Below are 16,933 nucleotides of genomic sequence, written 5' to 3'. Positions count from 1 at the left end.
AATTTGCGTCGGCGAACCCACGAAAGTGATTCCGTAAGAAATATTTTGGACAGACCAAACAGGAATGGACCGTCTCATTTGACTTCCAACCAACAGGAAATCTCCGGAAACTTTGTTCGATTGGAAAGCGTCCATAATTCGTTAACTTTTGCTCGCGCTGAAAGCAACAGCACGTGATCAGTGAGAGGTGATGATTAAAGAGAGGTGTGATCTTCAGCATTTACGTCAATTTTTCAGGAACTTCGAAACACGTTAATGCTCAGTAAGCGGGCTTCTAAGTAAAGAGATTGGGTTCTTGTGGTACCGTTTGTTTTTTGTTTCGCTGTGATTGTTGAAAAACGAACAAAGCAAAGCAAAGCAAACAAACAACAAACAAATTCACGCCCGGTCCCACGGGAAACTATGGGCGCTCTCCATTCGACCAGCAGTTTTAAAATTCCATCTTTTCAAGACATAATAACGAATAAACAACATTTTTCGGTTGGCCACTCGAAACCAATCATGTAAAGGTCTACTGTCCCAAACTGAGTAAACTGCAATTGCGGGCGAAGAGGAATAAACTTTGCGGTTGTCCCAGATTTCTGGAACTGCAAGACCACTTTGCAAGGTATACCAAATTTCCGAAACTTTTTTCCAGAATATTTCCGTTTCATACGAATCATAACCCAATTTTCCTAATGGAAAGCACCCAAGATTTCCTTCGAGTCTTGTTGTTTTCCTTTACTTTGTCTTCGTCTACGTCCCTTTATTTCGTCTACTGTAGGAAAAACAAATCTAGTCATGAGTTTGCATCAAATGAATTTATGTCAATGTCATATACAGCTTACAGCATAGTGATTCAAACAAAGTGACACATTATGGGATGATTGAAGTCTCTATTGGACGACGGGTGACGTTGTCTTGTCGGCTAGCTAGAATTGTGTGCGAAGCACTTGAGCAAATAAAAAAGCATAAATATTTTGAATGCTGATAAAAAATAATCTCCATGGAATCGGATATCTTTCTATAGTTTGCTTGTACTAACTAACGTTACAAACACATTGGAATTTACAGTACAGCATATTATACAGTAAAAAGTTCTTTTCTGAAGATTACTATGGTAACATAACGCAATGCAAGCTCATCGCTTGGTACATCAGAATATCCTATTTATTTTTTAACAAAAAATACCCATTTCATTTCTAAATACACCTATCGTAGGTATTTCGACGACGAAAGAGGCTGCCTCAACTGTTCTTGTTGCGGTGATGGCAATAATACAGTAGAAGAAGAATGTAAAAGAAAATTGGGAGCAGGATCAAACATGATCTGTTCCTCTAACAGTAGCATCACTGGGTGTGAATTTATCACGCCATCGCCGCAGACAATAACCACCATCATTCAAGATGATACGTCTAAGCAAAATGAGCGGATAAACGATTCCGAGTCCACGCCATCGCCCAAAACAGGAGTCGGGATCTCTCGAGATGAGTTTTCTAAGCAGCCTACAAGCATTGATTACCAAATTAAGCAGATAATAGATTACAAGCATACTACAATTGAGTCAGAGAGCATATCCTCGTTGGTGTTACTTTGGATCGTTGTGGCAACTCTTGTTTTGGCAACTCTTGTTTTTCTTTTCCGTCGCTGTTCGATGCAACGATGCTGTATGTGTAGGATGAGTACAGCGCCAGATCCGGTTCCGGACCCGATTCCAATGGAGCCAATAGGTATGGTGACACATTTTGTCTTTATGATGAAGGGTTTAAATCGGACAGTTAGGCTCGAAGATCCTTTGGTCATTTATACTACGATCTTCTGAACTTCAAATGTCGTATGCAGTTACACTGATTCCGACTCTTACTCTACCAATTCTCAGTTTGTAAAAAACATTGAAGTGGACATACACCGCTTACACAAGCATAGTCTCCCGAGAATTTAAGAGGCCGCCCAATTCCCCGAAATCGTGGATCTGCCCAACAATATTGCTTATTTAAAAATCTTTGGAAGTCCTGTAGTCTCAGTGTATGAAAACGTTCATTCCTATCAAATGTACAAGACAAGTCGTTTCTTTGTTTTCCCTCAAAAATTTCTTTGTCCACTTCTTCGAAAAATGCATGGCTACCATCATTTTTTAATTAATATCCCAATAATTAAAAAATTAAGCAGGACTTACCTGGAAGTCAAAGTTTGATTGAGATTCTTCTACGTCATCTTAGGCTTGAGGGATCAGGTGAAATTGCAGTGGGCATGCGTTCTTCAGTCTTCAAAGGAGTATGGCCTGTATTTATCATATGACGATAATACAGGAAGGGATCTCTTCTAGGGTGGGCATCTGGTCCCCCAAGCCTATGATGACGTAGACGAATCTCAAACTTCGACTTCCACGTAAGCCTTGTTTAATTTTTCTTAGACTACGTCATCGGCTTGAGGGATCATGTGAGATTTTGAAGCCGTGATAAATGCAGGGCTAGAACATATCAATTCAACATAAAATTCTTTAATCTCAGCCCAACCTGGAAAGAACGTCAAATGAAATCTTATCACATGCTTGAGTACATTGATCAGTTAACTGTTACTAACGTCAACTTCACTAAAATGCTGCAGTCTCAATTCAGGCCTTATAAATTGCTTCTGCAAGAGTACTTTGGTGTTGAATAGGCACACAATAATGTTTAGTAAAAGTTTGCTTGGAGGACCATACTCCTGCCCGTGAAGCTGCTGAATCTAGTGGTGTCAATACCAGCTAGTTTAAGCATAGACATTATCCAGCGCCTAAAAGTACTAACCTGACAGCATGATAAGGCTTCTGGTATGCCAAAAACAACTGAGTTTCTTGCTCTCTTAATGACTGTGTTCTAGCTTGTTCTCTTAAGATAATGTGACAAAGTTTCAACAATACAAATTTTAGGGTTCTCAGGGAAAGAGCAAAGTTCCATGACTGGGGACTTGACAGACGGCCTACTTTCCTGCATCATGCAACTTCAATCTAACTTTTCAATGCCAGCACCCTCTGTGCTGATACTAGGGCAACTAGAATGGCAGTTTTCATTGAGAGTTCCTTAAGCGAGAAATCTGTATTGTCTTTCCATTGTCGAAAATAGTCTATCACAACGTTAACATCCCAAGCAGTGGTATAATGAGACTTCTTTGGCCTCGCAATGTAAACTCCTCTCATAAACCGACAAATAAAAGGATGATTTCCAACTGAACATGTCCTATCACAGTCAAGTGAGGATAAAGCACAGCGAGCAGTGTTAAGAGAACTGTATCCTAGCCCCAGCTCATAAAGTAAAGTTAAAAACTTTAACACATTATGACAGACATGTCATGCGAATCAATGTTCCTTTCACTGCAGAATGATGACCACTTGTTAAGATAGACGCCGTACTGGTGTTGGGTAGATTTTCCGCCAGGGCTGCAACATGACTCCTCTAGCTTCCTCTGAACTCCTTTTGCCTCAAGGCATTTTTGGTTACAAAACATGCAATCGGTTTCATTTTCTTCCATAGTGGGTGATTTTATTGGCAATGTGGCAGTCTTAACAGGTTTTCCTTCCGCAGTAACAGCATTGGCAGTTGAATCAGCATGAACATTATCGAGGGGTAAAATGTCTGAGTGGGCCACATGGGTACAATGATCACTCACTTCCTTGTCTGTTGTGATCTTCTGTAACCATCTGGGAATGAGAGAAAAAGGGGAGAGACAGAATGCATAAAATGGCTTCCTGTCCCCATAGTATTGAAAAGCATCCACAGCAGTTTCATCAGGGTCCTGGTGTCATGACACATAATTGGAAGCAAACAGGTCAATCTCAAAAGGCCCCACAATTGGGATAACTTTTGGAAGACCTCTGGATTCAACATCCACTCCGTTGTATTCTGTTTCCGTGGCACATAAACTGAGCTAAGGAAATTATTTCTCTCCAAGGCAAATTGTCAAATGCTCTTTGCAATATCATTACAGGCTTTTGATTTACTGCCTCCCATATTGTTTATGTAGCAGACAGTGGTTGTGTATTATTTGACATTTTTGCACAATGAATGTAATGCAAAGAGGACTGCTTTGAATTCCAGCTCATTAATGTGCAAGCTTGCTGCCACAGGGGACCACCGACCACCTGTGATCTGGTTGTCTCTCACTGCCCCTAATCCTTGTTTTTTGATGCATCTGTATTGATTGCAATATTTGGACTAGGTGGTGAGATTTTCCTGTCCGCATGGTGCATGGATATTATCAATCCACCATTGCAATTCCAGTTTAACTGATGTACTCAGTTCCCTTTTTGCATCAAAATCACCGAGAGTTTGTTGCAAGGCATCATTTTTATCATTCTCAAGGGTTCTATAGAATAACAAACACAATTCTACAGAAGAGCACCGTTTGTCTGATGTCAGGTTAACTGTCATTTCCTCAGAATGAATGACACCCCCAAAAAGGTTAATGCCCTTGTGGGGAATGAAAACTGACTCGTCTGGCCATGGGTGGATAATAAACCCCAAATCTTGCAAGAGCAAAGAGGTGTGTTTTTAACATTTTCCCAGCATTCCTGCTGGGTGTCTCTTTGTAGAAAAGAGTCGTCGATGCAAGGGGCTACCTCATACCCTTTTTGCCTTATGTTAGCATACACAGGCTTTAACAGCTTAGTGAATAACCGTGGGCAGCAGGAAAGCCCATTGGGGAAGCAAGTATACTGAAAGAGTTTGCCCTTCCACTTAAAACGTAAATATTTGCGGTGTTCTGGAGCTATAGGTACCGATAGTAAGAGTCTTTTAAATCCATTGATGCCATAAAACATTTAGGCTTTACAAGTTTAATAACTGACGCAATGCTCTCCATTTTGAAATGATGATGCTGCACATTCTCATTGAATCTTCAGTCTGTAAGTACCATCCGTTTTGCGTCGAATGAATATAAGGGTAGATAAATTCCCCTCTGAAATGGCTCGTCTCCTCAAGGACCCCTTTCGCACAGAGCCTAGAAATTTCAGCATTGATGATATTATCTTCCCCGCTATTAAAAGCTTGTGTATTTTCACAGTATAACGGTTACATGAAGTCCCTAGTCCAAATTCAATGTGACAATGCTGCACTGTGTCGAGGATAAAGGGGTTAGAAGTCAACTTCCTCCAGTTGTGCATAAACTCTTTCAATCTACCTGCTTTGAATTGAGCAGTGTTTTTATGAGGGGAAAACTGTCCCCCTTAAAACATGTCAAGGGTGAGTGTCTCACCTCATCTGTGGTTTGCATATTCACTGGAGGTGCAGTTAAGTCTTTGGCTCCTCATTCTTCCCTCCCCCTTTTTGTCGCTTCTGATATGGGTTGCTGTAGAGATAGGGGCGCTTTCCTAAAAAAGGACGCTGTGAATAGCCGTGTGGCTGGGGCTGCGATCGTGAACCACGACCTCTGAACCTCTGTGAGCCACAACTCTTGAAGTGGCGCTGTCTGGAGAATAAACTCTGCTGCACCATAGCTTTTCGTATCGACTTTATTGGTTTTCTCTATTTCCTCTAGTCACCACCAAAGAGGAATTGGTTTATGGGAACATGTAATCCTCATTCAAGTCAGGCTTGATACACTCTCTGCGGCAAGCATTTATTTCATAGTTGGCGAAGCTCATTGTTTCGCTTGCATCCATGTCATTATTGATCATTGATCTTTCTGAATGGCATCTATACTATGACCAGATGATTAGGTCATGTCTGGCTGCTTGCCTTGTCTAGCATTTTTGCCAGAATTGTGACTGACTTGACAACATAAGCCTGGACAACTTGAGCCCTAGAGTCAAAAGACCTGGTCTGTGGTCTGAGCCTATGCCAAATGAGCTTATCTGCTTTAGTTGTGACTAATGACAGTTAGCGAGTCGAATTATAAGACCCAACTTCTCCTTACGTTTTCTCTTATCAGGCTTTCCCGTTTTAAACATCAAATGATTAATCATTTGAGATAACTGTACATGTTCATCAATACCTGGATCAACCTTTCTCCTGCATCTGCATTTTTTCTGCAATGGAGTAAAGCACTTTCTTACTATGGGTTGTCTCACCAGAGCTTGAAGTCAATCGCGCCCTTTTTTACTGGGCGGTTCGTCGGCGGTAGTGCTACCACCTTCATTCTCTGTGACATGGTCAGAGTCAAAGAGAACATCACATTCCTCGTCGTCTGCGTTCCAGACGTGAATCAGCTGAATCAATGTAGGCTCTAACAGATCAAATTTTTCCAGTCAGAGTATTTTTGAAGTCTCGGATCGATTCCGATAGCATTGCTCCGAACTTTTGAAACTCGTGCTCGTCACTGGTAGCGGTTTTCGCGCCGTTTCTTTCACTGAGACATTCGGCGAATGTATTGCCCGACTATTGTTTTCATCACAATAAGTCTTATGAATAGGGCCCTCTTTGCTAGAACCAGCAGTACTTTCTCTATTCAGAGATCTTCTCTGGTCTTTCTGCTGGTCTTTGTCTTTCTGAGTTGTCGTAGGCTTGACCATTTTCATTCAGGTCGCGAGTGTGGTGCCACTAGCACGCGGTCAACTACTCAGTGAAAGTCTTCGATTCTCACAACAATATTTCCACTTTTCCCTCAAAAGGGGGCTCATTCAAGTGCTTCTAAGAAGCAGTGATAGTTCTGGACGGTCGTTTTAAAATCTTAAGTAAGAAAAAGGCAAAAAAAGGCAAGAAAAATGCTACGCTTTTTCTGCTGTCTTCGAAGTACAAACACGCGAACCGCACTGAAGAACGCGCGTGCGCACTGCAATCTGACATGATCCCTCTAGCCGATAACGTAGAAGAATCGTAATTAACACCTAGTTTTCTCTGCAGTCCTTATACTTGAATAATACTTCGTAGTAGGTGCCACCGTCCTTAAATTATATCATATTCTCTGATCAGATATAGAGTCATTTAATTCTATTCTTTAAATAGAATATTTTCAATGTCCTTCATTTTTTTAAAATGTGGAAAAAACTCAGCTGATACAACCGAGTTCTCGTTTCAGCAAAACTTTGCTGAGTAGTAGGTAATTTGCAACAATAGATGTTTAAGGTGGTAATGGGCCCGTGGGAAGGATGGGAAACTAGTTGCTTGAAAACGGGTACCGGACAACGTTACTGAAAAACCAGGATCTTCGGAAGGATTCGAACCTATGACCCACGAGCTTCGTAAGAACGGTTGGATGCTCTTCCAATTGAGCTACAATATCTCCTTTGGAGATAGGCTAGGGATGAGTAAAGGACACTAAAGGACGGCTAGGGATGTTTAGGACGCTAAAGGACGGCTAGGTATGAGTAAGGACACTAAAGGACGGCTAGGGATGTGTAAGGACGCTAAAGTACGGGTAGGAATGGGATGTGCTAAAGGACGCTAGGGAAAGGACGCTAAAGGACGGGTAGGGATGAGTAAGGACGCTAAGGACGGCTAGGGATGTTTAAGGACGCTAAATGACGGCTAGGGATGTGTAAGGACGCTAAAGGACGGGTAGGGATGAGTAAGGACGCTAAAGGACGGCTGGGGACGTGTAAGGACGCTAAAAGACGGCTAGGGATGTGTAAGGACGCTAAAGGACGGCTAGGGATGTGTAAGGACGCTAAGGAAGGCTAGGGATGTGTAAGGACGCTAAAGGACGGCTAGGGATGAGTAAGGGCTAAAGGACGGCTAGGGATGACGTAAAGGATGCTAAACGCTAAAAGACGGCTAGGGATGAGTAAGGACGCTAAAGGAAGGCTAGGGATGTGTAAGGACGCTAAAGAAGGCTAGGGATGTTTAAGGACGCTAAAAGACGGCTAGGGATGAGTAAGGACGCTAAAGGAAGGCTAGGGATGTGTAAGGACGCTAAAGGACGGCCAGGGGAGTAGGACGCTAAAGGACGGCTAGGGATGTGTAGGGACACTAAAGGACGGCTAGGGATGTTTAAGGACGCGAAAGGACGGCTAGGGATGTGTAAGGACGCTAAAGGACGACTAGGGGATGTGTAAGGACGGGTAGAGGACTTGAGGAACGATACATTATAGGGTATCATATATAAAGAACCTACCCAGCCTCTGATGTGTTCCGCTGGTCTACGGCCTCTAAAAATCTTATCGTAGATTTTAATGGTTCATATTTAGGCTCCAAATATCTGAGAAGCTTATTGGAAGATGAAGCAGCCCTTGAAAGGATTTGTGACGTTTTGGACACGAGAAGGAATCGTTGTGGAAATTAATGGGAAGTAGCCCAGCACTATGGCTTTGATAATTACCAGATCGAAGCACGACTGGAAAGACATCGAGGTGGGCCGTCTAGGGCGTTGATAGAATGGCTTGCAGCTTCTCATCCAGAGTTGAAGGTCGAGACGTTTGCAAGGGTGGTTAAAGACACCGCCAGACGAAATTCCGTAGTCCGGTTATTAAGGGAATTTGACAACAACGTTAGCTGCAGCGTTAACAACATTAACGAAATGTAATTAAGGCAATAAAAAATCACGTCTCTTTTTTTTTTTCATTGAAAATTTGAAATTGTGTCACTCTGCTTCACATGCACTGACCCACATGGGCAAGGCTTTTTGGAATTTAAGGTATTTAAAATTTAAATTTCCGGCGTTGATACAGTAACTTCGAATCTTGGGAGAGCTGGATCGCGAAAAAAGATTACTCGACCGAAAACTTAATGAAAGTTTCGGACTTTTTCAAAGCTCAAATTCATGTTTTGCGTACAGCGGAACACGAGAGCCCGTTAGGTTAAATCTTTCAATTAGACCTTATTTCTGTTAAATATCCTAAAACGTAACTCTTTAAATTTGAGTTAAAAGGGTCTTCTAATTGTCAAATTCAGTTTAAATTATGGAAACGAAATAGGCTAAAATTTTCAACATCGCTTTCATTTCGTTCAGGTTTATGTAATTGTGATGATCAATAAGACTGACTCATAATAGGGAAAACAACTGTTTACATTGTTTTTGTCATTCAAATTTGCGAACCACAGCAACAAAAGAGCCTTTTGACAGCCAGTGCAGCTCTGGTTTGGACATATGTGACGATATATTTGACGTCAACTTTATCTTCGCCATAATAATTAGTAAATAAACTCCTTCGGGTGGCTGGTATGTCGGCTGATAATGTCGCGGCTTATAGAGTGGAGAATTCAATACACTGTGTTTACTAACTGTAAAATAAATCAACCGTTCGAAGGAGGGAAAAATTCCAGCCGCACTTACCGGAACGCATCCAGACTTTGCACAATTTTGTCTTTCATGGTTGAATTAATTATTTTTTTCAGTGAGCAATATTCTCGACTCGCAGTGACAATTAAAATCATTTGATTTTTTTTTTCTGAGAACCGTGCATCAAAAAATACAAAGCTTACGACCGTTTTTTTTTGGGGGTGGCTGGCTCTCAACTACCAAAACCGTTGCTATGAACTCCCTCAAATAGTCATTTCTCTAGTCCCTTTTACTCTACAGTTATCCTTTTTCGCCAATTGTGTTCGATTTAACATTTCTTAGTCTGGTTCGACTCAGAACCATATTTGGTAAATCACGTGATCGAAACAGAAAAAGCCAAAAAAACTCAGCGAGGTAACTATGTTTTTTTCACCATTTTTTCAACACAACAGTATGACAACATCCTAACAAAATCTGTAGCATGAAATTTTTAAAATAACATTTCTCTGATTTTCATTGAAAATTTTATTTCATAGAGCCATCCATGCAACTTTTTTTTTTAGGGCTCTTTACCGAATATCTTCCTTAGCAACCATTGTCTTGAGGTAGGTAAGGACCACCCCCGTTAAGGTTCATAAATAAATGAAGTTAAAACTGAAACTCAAGAAGGTCAAAGCCTCATGATTTCATTATGCCGCATAGAGAATTTGGTTCTGCCAAAAACTCTTGTGGAAGGTTGTGCGAAGGTTCCTGATTCCCCACCATTTATTATCATTAGCTGCTATCGGTCAGTTCTGAAGTGTTACAGCTGTAAAAAAAAACCTTCACGGTTGATCATCGATCAAAGCTAATAAAGTTTTTTTTCTTGACAGTTTATTAACGTGGCAGGACGTTGCATTAGAAGCTCGCGCAAACAATTGGCCCTTTGCATGACCGTGTCACGTGACCTTGTCAATCATAAGAAATGGTCGTGGTGCAAATAGATGCCAGAAATGCAAAGAGCGTGATGATGAAATTAGTAGAATGTCCATTTTGGGCCACTGACGTTTTAAGTGCGTGATTTTTAGACGCGTTTGAAAGTTTGAAAATTTAAGAGAATTGTGTGCTGGATGGTAAAGCTTGGCACCCAGCAGCTGTTTTCCATATAGATCTCACTGAATTTTTTAAGCATTAAAATCACTGTAAAATCTCTCACATAAATGTCACTGTTCTCAAAATTGATATTCTTACTAATTTCGTCACGCTCTTTCATTTCTGGCATCTATTTTTGTACCACGACCATTTTTTTTAGGATTGGCAAGGTCACGTGGCGCGGTCATGAAAAAAGGTCAATTCAGATAATCTATCGTTTGATAGATGATCGTAAAAAACGGGGCGAAAGCAACAAAGAAACCTTAACGAGGCTACAAGAAAAAAATGAACGCCTTGGAGGAACTATAAAATACGGAGGCACCCCATGTCGACAATTTAAGCCCAGCGAGAAATCAAGTTCCCACTAGCTTTGACTGCGTTCTAATTTGAAAAATTGCGCACGTTTCTGCCAAGATATATGATTCTTACAACGAACCCGAGAAGTCCCTTTTGCACTAGTCGTCATGGATACAAAATGTGTGAATGGTGACGGAATGGGTAAGGGCACGAACATCTCCTTGTTCCGTGTAATCATGCGTAGTGAATATGACGTGTTGCTTCGCTGGCCATTCAAACGGAAGGTCACCTTTCCTCTGTTTGATCATAAGAACGTCGAACACGCGATTAAGGTGGCTGAACACAGTTTTTGATATCTATGTTTCACTTACCTTTTTCTCTAAAGCCCTTGACCCTTTGGTCGATCGCCGAAAATGGTAGCAAGCAAGTTAACAGCACGAAGTTCGGTATTTTGATAGTTAAGCTGACGTATACGCCGTTGCCATGGCAACGTGAATAAATATGAACAGGCCTTTAAAATCGGTTTTGTTTATTTGCAGAAAATCTGGTCTTAAGATGTTCTTTATAATTTGCATGCAACAAGCTGGTAATGATGCTCACAAGTTAACACTATTTTAATAATATAATTTGACACAGATCGAAATTAATTATCCCAGTTGAAGGTTCACGCACACCGTAGAATTTGGCATGAGTTCAATTTTTTTTCAATACCTCTTCTTACTAAAGTATTTTCTGCTCATAATAAGTAGATTAATTAAAGCCCTCATGCATGTAGAGTCTGGGAACTTCTTTCTTGGAAAATACGGATACATGTAAGCTTAATTTTTAAAAAAATTGAAAAGAATGGGCGCTTTCCATTCGACCAGAAGTTACAGTTGAAATTTCGATAATTTCATGTGACGTATGGAACAGTATTTTCCGGTTAATTGGTGGCTCGAAACTTAAATTACATCAACGAGTGTTATTACCCCAAAATGTAAACAACATTGTGCCCGAGGAGGAATGAACCAACTGATTCACTGTTTTCACATTCCCCATACTACACTTTGTTTGCCCCCCCAAATATTGCATAAACCAGTTCGTTTCAAATGCTCTTGGGAATATGCAGTGTGCCAAGAGCATTTAAAAACAATGATTTATGCAATATTTCGGGGGCAAACAAAATGTATTATGAGGAATGTCAAAATAGCGAATGGGACGCGATTTTCTAGTTGTTCTCCAATTCCGGAAGTTTAGGACCACTTTGCGATTTTCGTTCAAATTTTCGAAATTTCTTTACGGAATATTTCCGTTCCATTCCTTTCCTCAATTGTTTTTTTTTTTTTTTGGTCGAATGGAAAACACGTTATATTTCAAGATTGAAGTTGCTAAGCTTGTCCACACAATTTTTAAGGTTAATTTTTTTGTATCAGGGAGAATATGTCGAAAAATGAACACAGCATAATGATTGTGGTAGCGAATTGCAGAGTATTCTTACAGGTTGGTTGGAACCCTACTATGACGCCGAAATCTGCGCAATTTTTCAATTGACCTGATTCGAAGGTTGCTGTTTGTCATTTTCGGTTGAAAAGTCGTTTTTACTTGAGAAAGAGGCGAGGGTGCACATTTTTGGATTATTTGTAGCTTGAGACCTTAGATATTCAAGGATCACCAATCACGTCAAAATTGAAAGTCTTTAAAGCAGTGGTTCTTTCATCTTTGCTGTATGCATTGCAAATAGCTACACTGCATCAAAGGCACTGTAAGAGCTATCAACACCTAAGAAAGATTCTGAATACTCCTTGCATTGTGGTCAGATTAAGTCCCCAATGTTGAAGTCTTCGACGAGCTAATATGCTTAGCATAGAAAGCTATTTTAGACCTAACCCTAACCCGTAGATCTAACCTTATGGAGAATTGAGAGAAGAAACAAGAGATATCGGACGACTGGCATTTTTTAAGGTATAAGGACCACATAAAAAGACACTTGAAGAGAGTCAATTGCGAGCTTAAAACCTGGGAAGAATTGGCTCAAGATCGCCCAGCTTGGAGAGGTAAAGTAGTGGAAATGATAGAAGTAGTAGAGAACAAAAGACAAGACTGAAGAGTACCAAAGAAGACACTGTATGTAGAAACTGCGGTTTGCAGTTTCCTGTCCGCTGCAGGTTTATCAGGGGCACCCAGCGTCAATTTTCGGAAAATATCTGTTCGGAAGACGATTTGAGATCTACTGAGAATTTTCGGAACATTTGTTGTAAATTTTCTTGCTTGCCTGCCTCTCCTAGATTTTCGAACATCTGAAAAATGGTATAATTACCCATTTTTTAACGGATTTTTACTCTAAAAAGGTCACCTAGAATTTTCGGGAGCCTTTTTTTTCTGGCTAAAATTTTCGAAAAGGTAAGTTTTGATCCCTATAATTTTCGGATCACTAGGAAATCGAAGAGATGAAAATTTTTTAGGGGATAAAAATATGCCTATATCTACCGTTTAAATACTAAAATACGTTTGACAATGCTATGTTTAAGTGGTTTTGAACTATATTCTCGTTGGGTGCCCCTAGTTTATGCTTGCATGGAAGAGTTTAACAATGTTAGCTTTTTGTCCAGTAGGACTTACGCTTTTCCGAGTTTCCTAAGTATCTGATCGACGCAACTCCTCGCAGTCACTCATCATCGATACACGATGACCTCAGTTAAGAAACGTTTTTATTTTGATCATTTGTTTTTGTGAGTAGTATAAATAAAGGTTAAAGAAATGTAACACCGTAGTCTACGGTTTTCAACAGGCAGCTCGTCTGGAGAGGACGAGCCGCCATGTTAAAAGCAGAGAAAGGTTGCCACTGCACTTTTTCAGCCAGCTATTTTATTCCTATTGCAAAATATTATGACGTCTCTCAAAAAGGGTATTTTGGCGTCTGAACGAGTGATATTGAACAAACCTACAGTTAATTGAACATTCCCTAATGAAACAACGGCAAGTGAAACCTCTCCGGATTAATGCATTAATCGGAGAGTCAACACCAAATAAACTTAAGTTTTTTTTTTTTTTTTTTTTTAGAAAAACGACTCTTCATTGTCAGTGCTATTCAGCGTGCATAGTCCTAATGTCAAATTTGTTATGAAATACGTTACAACATCGCAATGTCTCAGATTTCTCGTCCACTAGTCAGCCCGCAAAGAGCGGACAGGATTATTGTAATGTTGTTACAATCGATCCCAAACAAACTCCAGGAAGATAGCTCCCTTTAGAGGGAGAAAGTGAGTGATTCTTGGCCGGGAGCGAAGAAAAAGAAAGAGTTTTTTTTCCCTTTATAGACTACGGTTCATTCAGAAACAAAAAACACTCCATTACTATAACAATCTCGATGAAATGGGCGCTCAAAATAGGACTGTGTATAGTCTTCCTCGTGTTCGGCACAGGGCAATTAATTTGCACAAGAGAAGCAGACGTAGACGAACTCGTGAGGAAAGCAATACACGACCGGCACTTGTGAGTTTTTTTCTCAACAAGGATTACGGTAATTAACCATGTCTCAGAAATCAACCAAAGAAGAGAATTGTATCAACCGCCGACAGGTTGGCTGTGTTACTTGAGCATCTTTTACACTCACTGTCTCTAAATAACTGAGGAGAAAGTGCTGCCTTTGTAATGACATCTGCAAATATCTTCTCTTCTTCTCGGACAAGCACGATAAACCATAGGCCCCCGTCTCACAGCCCTTCAATGTCATAAACCCCGTGGGACGTAAAAGATCCCACACACTAGGAGCAAAGAGTAGGGAATGGATTCCCGGAGCTGTGGTCTGTCCTCTGCGGTATAGCTACAATTGTAGCTCAGTAAGGGCCATAAGTTACAAAACTGTGTAAAAGATTAATTGCGTCTCCCTCTCTAAATGAAACTATCGTTTTATCGCATCGTAAATACCGTAATTGTGTATCACAACCTACTGTTGTAAAACTGTGTAAAAGATCAATTGCGTCTCCCTCTCTAAAAAACTATCGTTTTATCGCATCGTAAATTTCCGTAATTGTATATCACAACCCTACTGTTAATTAGTATAACCCTATTAATCATTTGAAAACTGCGAAATCTTCAGTATGGAGAAAAAAGCTTTTGGAGAAAACAAGTTTCTTCTGAATGCATCTTAACATGTGAATAAGTCTGTTTAGTCTTTTTCTTTACCAAAGAATGCTATAGATTTTCTTCAAAACCGTTTCGGCTGAAGGGTCGGTTTTCAAAATAAATTGTGTGAGAACTACCGGAAAAAGACCAATTGGGTTCGGGAATATTACTTGAGAGAACGTCACGGTGAAAAGCGACAGAGCATGACTCTCCCTCCCAAAGCCATATAAAAAACACGCGGTACGGCATGCCTTGTTTTTCTTGGTACATTTATGTTTTCATTTTGCTCCATCTGGCTGACAACCTACATTCCGAAGGTAAGTACTATTTTAAGGAGTTGTCAATTTTTGTTTAATCAGACACAAGTGCTTTTTCACGTGTTTGTCAGAAATGCTTTTAACGCTCACGTAGCAGATCAGAGTATTACATAATTTTTCGGGTAAGAAAATCACAGGTGCCCATACGTCTCTGTTTGTTTTTGCCTCAATGTAGAATCCCTCTCAGGAAGGGGAGGGAGGGAGGGGGGGGGGGGGGGGGGGTCCTTTTCCCTTTAAATATTTGCATGTAGCCCCTTGTTTCCGAAATTACTTTCAAACGTGTTCACAGCATTTTGATCCGGCCCTAAAATTGACGTTCCCTTGTTCCCTAACATATATTGTCATTGTTCCTCTATTCCTCAGTTCAAATTAGCCATGTTTCCTTGTTTCCGAAAACCCAGGGGAGGGACTCAATTGTAAGCTTGCATGCAATATTTGAGATGCAATTTTAGCGGATTTTGACCTCTTAAAAAAGCGGTGCGTCCCGGTTGGCAGTCATTGCAGGACACAAGCGGTGAAATGCCTCAGTGGACCATGTGCACATAAACAGACTCCTGTAAACTTAAGGTCTTTTGACCCTTAAGATTGAAACCAGAATGACCATCGCAAATAAGCAATTGCAAAGAAGTCCGAATAAGCTTCCTTGCTACAGCACAAGTTCTCGTTACGTGTAAGAGATTGGTAAATGCTAACCCCGTTAATCTTTGCTGACGTCATAGACTACTTTCACATATTAATGGAGACCATCTTTACATTCTTTTGTATTTTTGTTAATTAGACCTTCTGCCCTCGTTTTCAAACAAATTTTTTTTCTTCCTAGAGAGGCTAGTAAGGCTTATTAGCACTAAAACAGAAGAATATTCTATTTGACCGACGTTATGAAAAAGGTCTATAGTGAACCGCATTTTGTTTCATTCATCATATCATCATATATCTTTATTTACCCTCGGATTTTTAGAGTAGTTTGGTGTAGCTTGGTGTAGCTCATTAATATACGAGTTTGCTCACAGAGGTCATCATATCATGCTATTTAAAATAGACTTCAAAAGGTAAGAGAACTTGTTAAAACTAGATAAATCTCCACTTTTAAGCTTTTTTGCTTTCATGACGAGCTATTAACCATTAAAACTAACGATTTTTTTGGGGGTGACAAAAGCGCTAATGATCGTAAAATTTTGTAAAATTTGGAATTTTCAGAGCATCATTGCGCAGAGATTATTTGGTATATCGCGTTCAAAGTTTCAGAGTTAGTTCATTATACAATGCATTTTCTACACTTTGTTCTGACTCTGTGCTTAGAAAACGATATAGCCTTTGCTAACGAGGCCAAAAATGTAAACAAAGTGATTCCCCTTTAGGAGACTTGTGGGTGCTACGCTATTAAATTAGGTTAGGGTGACAATTACGGTCCCTCTTTACTGCTATAGGACTGCAATTGTGTCTAAATGAAGCAATTAAGACATGTGACATTTCATTCATTGTCCATCATAGTTATATTAATCTTGAAGATTTTTACAACGTCTGTCAAAAAACAAAGCACATGACGACAAATCAGAGTAGTAATGCAACTCTTAACCCGATTATATGCTTTGGATGTGCTAGGCGTGATAAGGTTACATTGGAAACAATGTTGGCGAGTAACGAATTTTATAGACAAATTTTCTCCACTGAGAAACTCCTCTAATCGATTAAAAGTGCTACATTGCTGCAGAATTTATTTCAATCTACTAATTTTAATCTCCGAACGAGGAAGTTTCTAACATAGCCAACTTGAAATTCTTAAAATTAGAACTTAATTTACTCTTGTGGAAGTGATCATTTGAGATGTCCGTATTAGGACAGAATACGCGATTCACTTGCTATGACTAAATACGATGGCACTTAAAAATTTCAATTGTCCACCTCGTGACAGCTGGATGACTTCCTGTTTGCTAGTATTTCTTGACGATGGCTGATCTATCGAGCCCAATAAA

This window comes from Montipora capricornis, chromosome 9 (genome assembly GCF_036669925.1).
Source record: "Montipora capricornis isolate CH-2021 chromosome 9, ASM3666992v2, whole genome shotgun sequence".
Taxonomy (NCBI): domain Eukaryota; kingdom Metazoa; phylum Cnidaria; class Anthozoa; order Scleractinia; family Acroporidae; genus Montipora; species Montipora capricornis.
Note: the sequence above shows the minus strand (reverse complement) of the source record.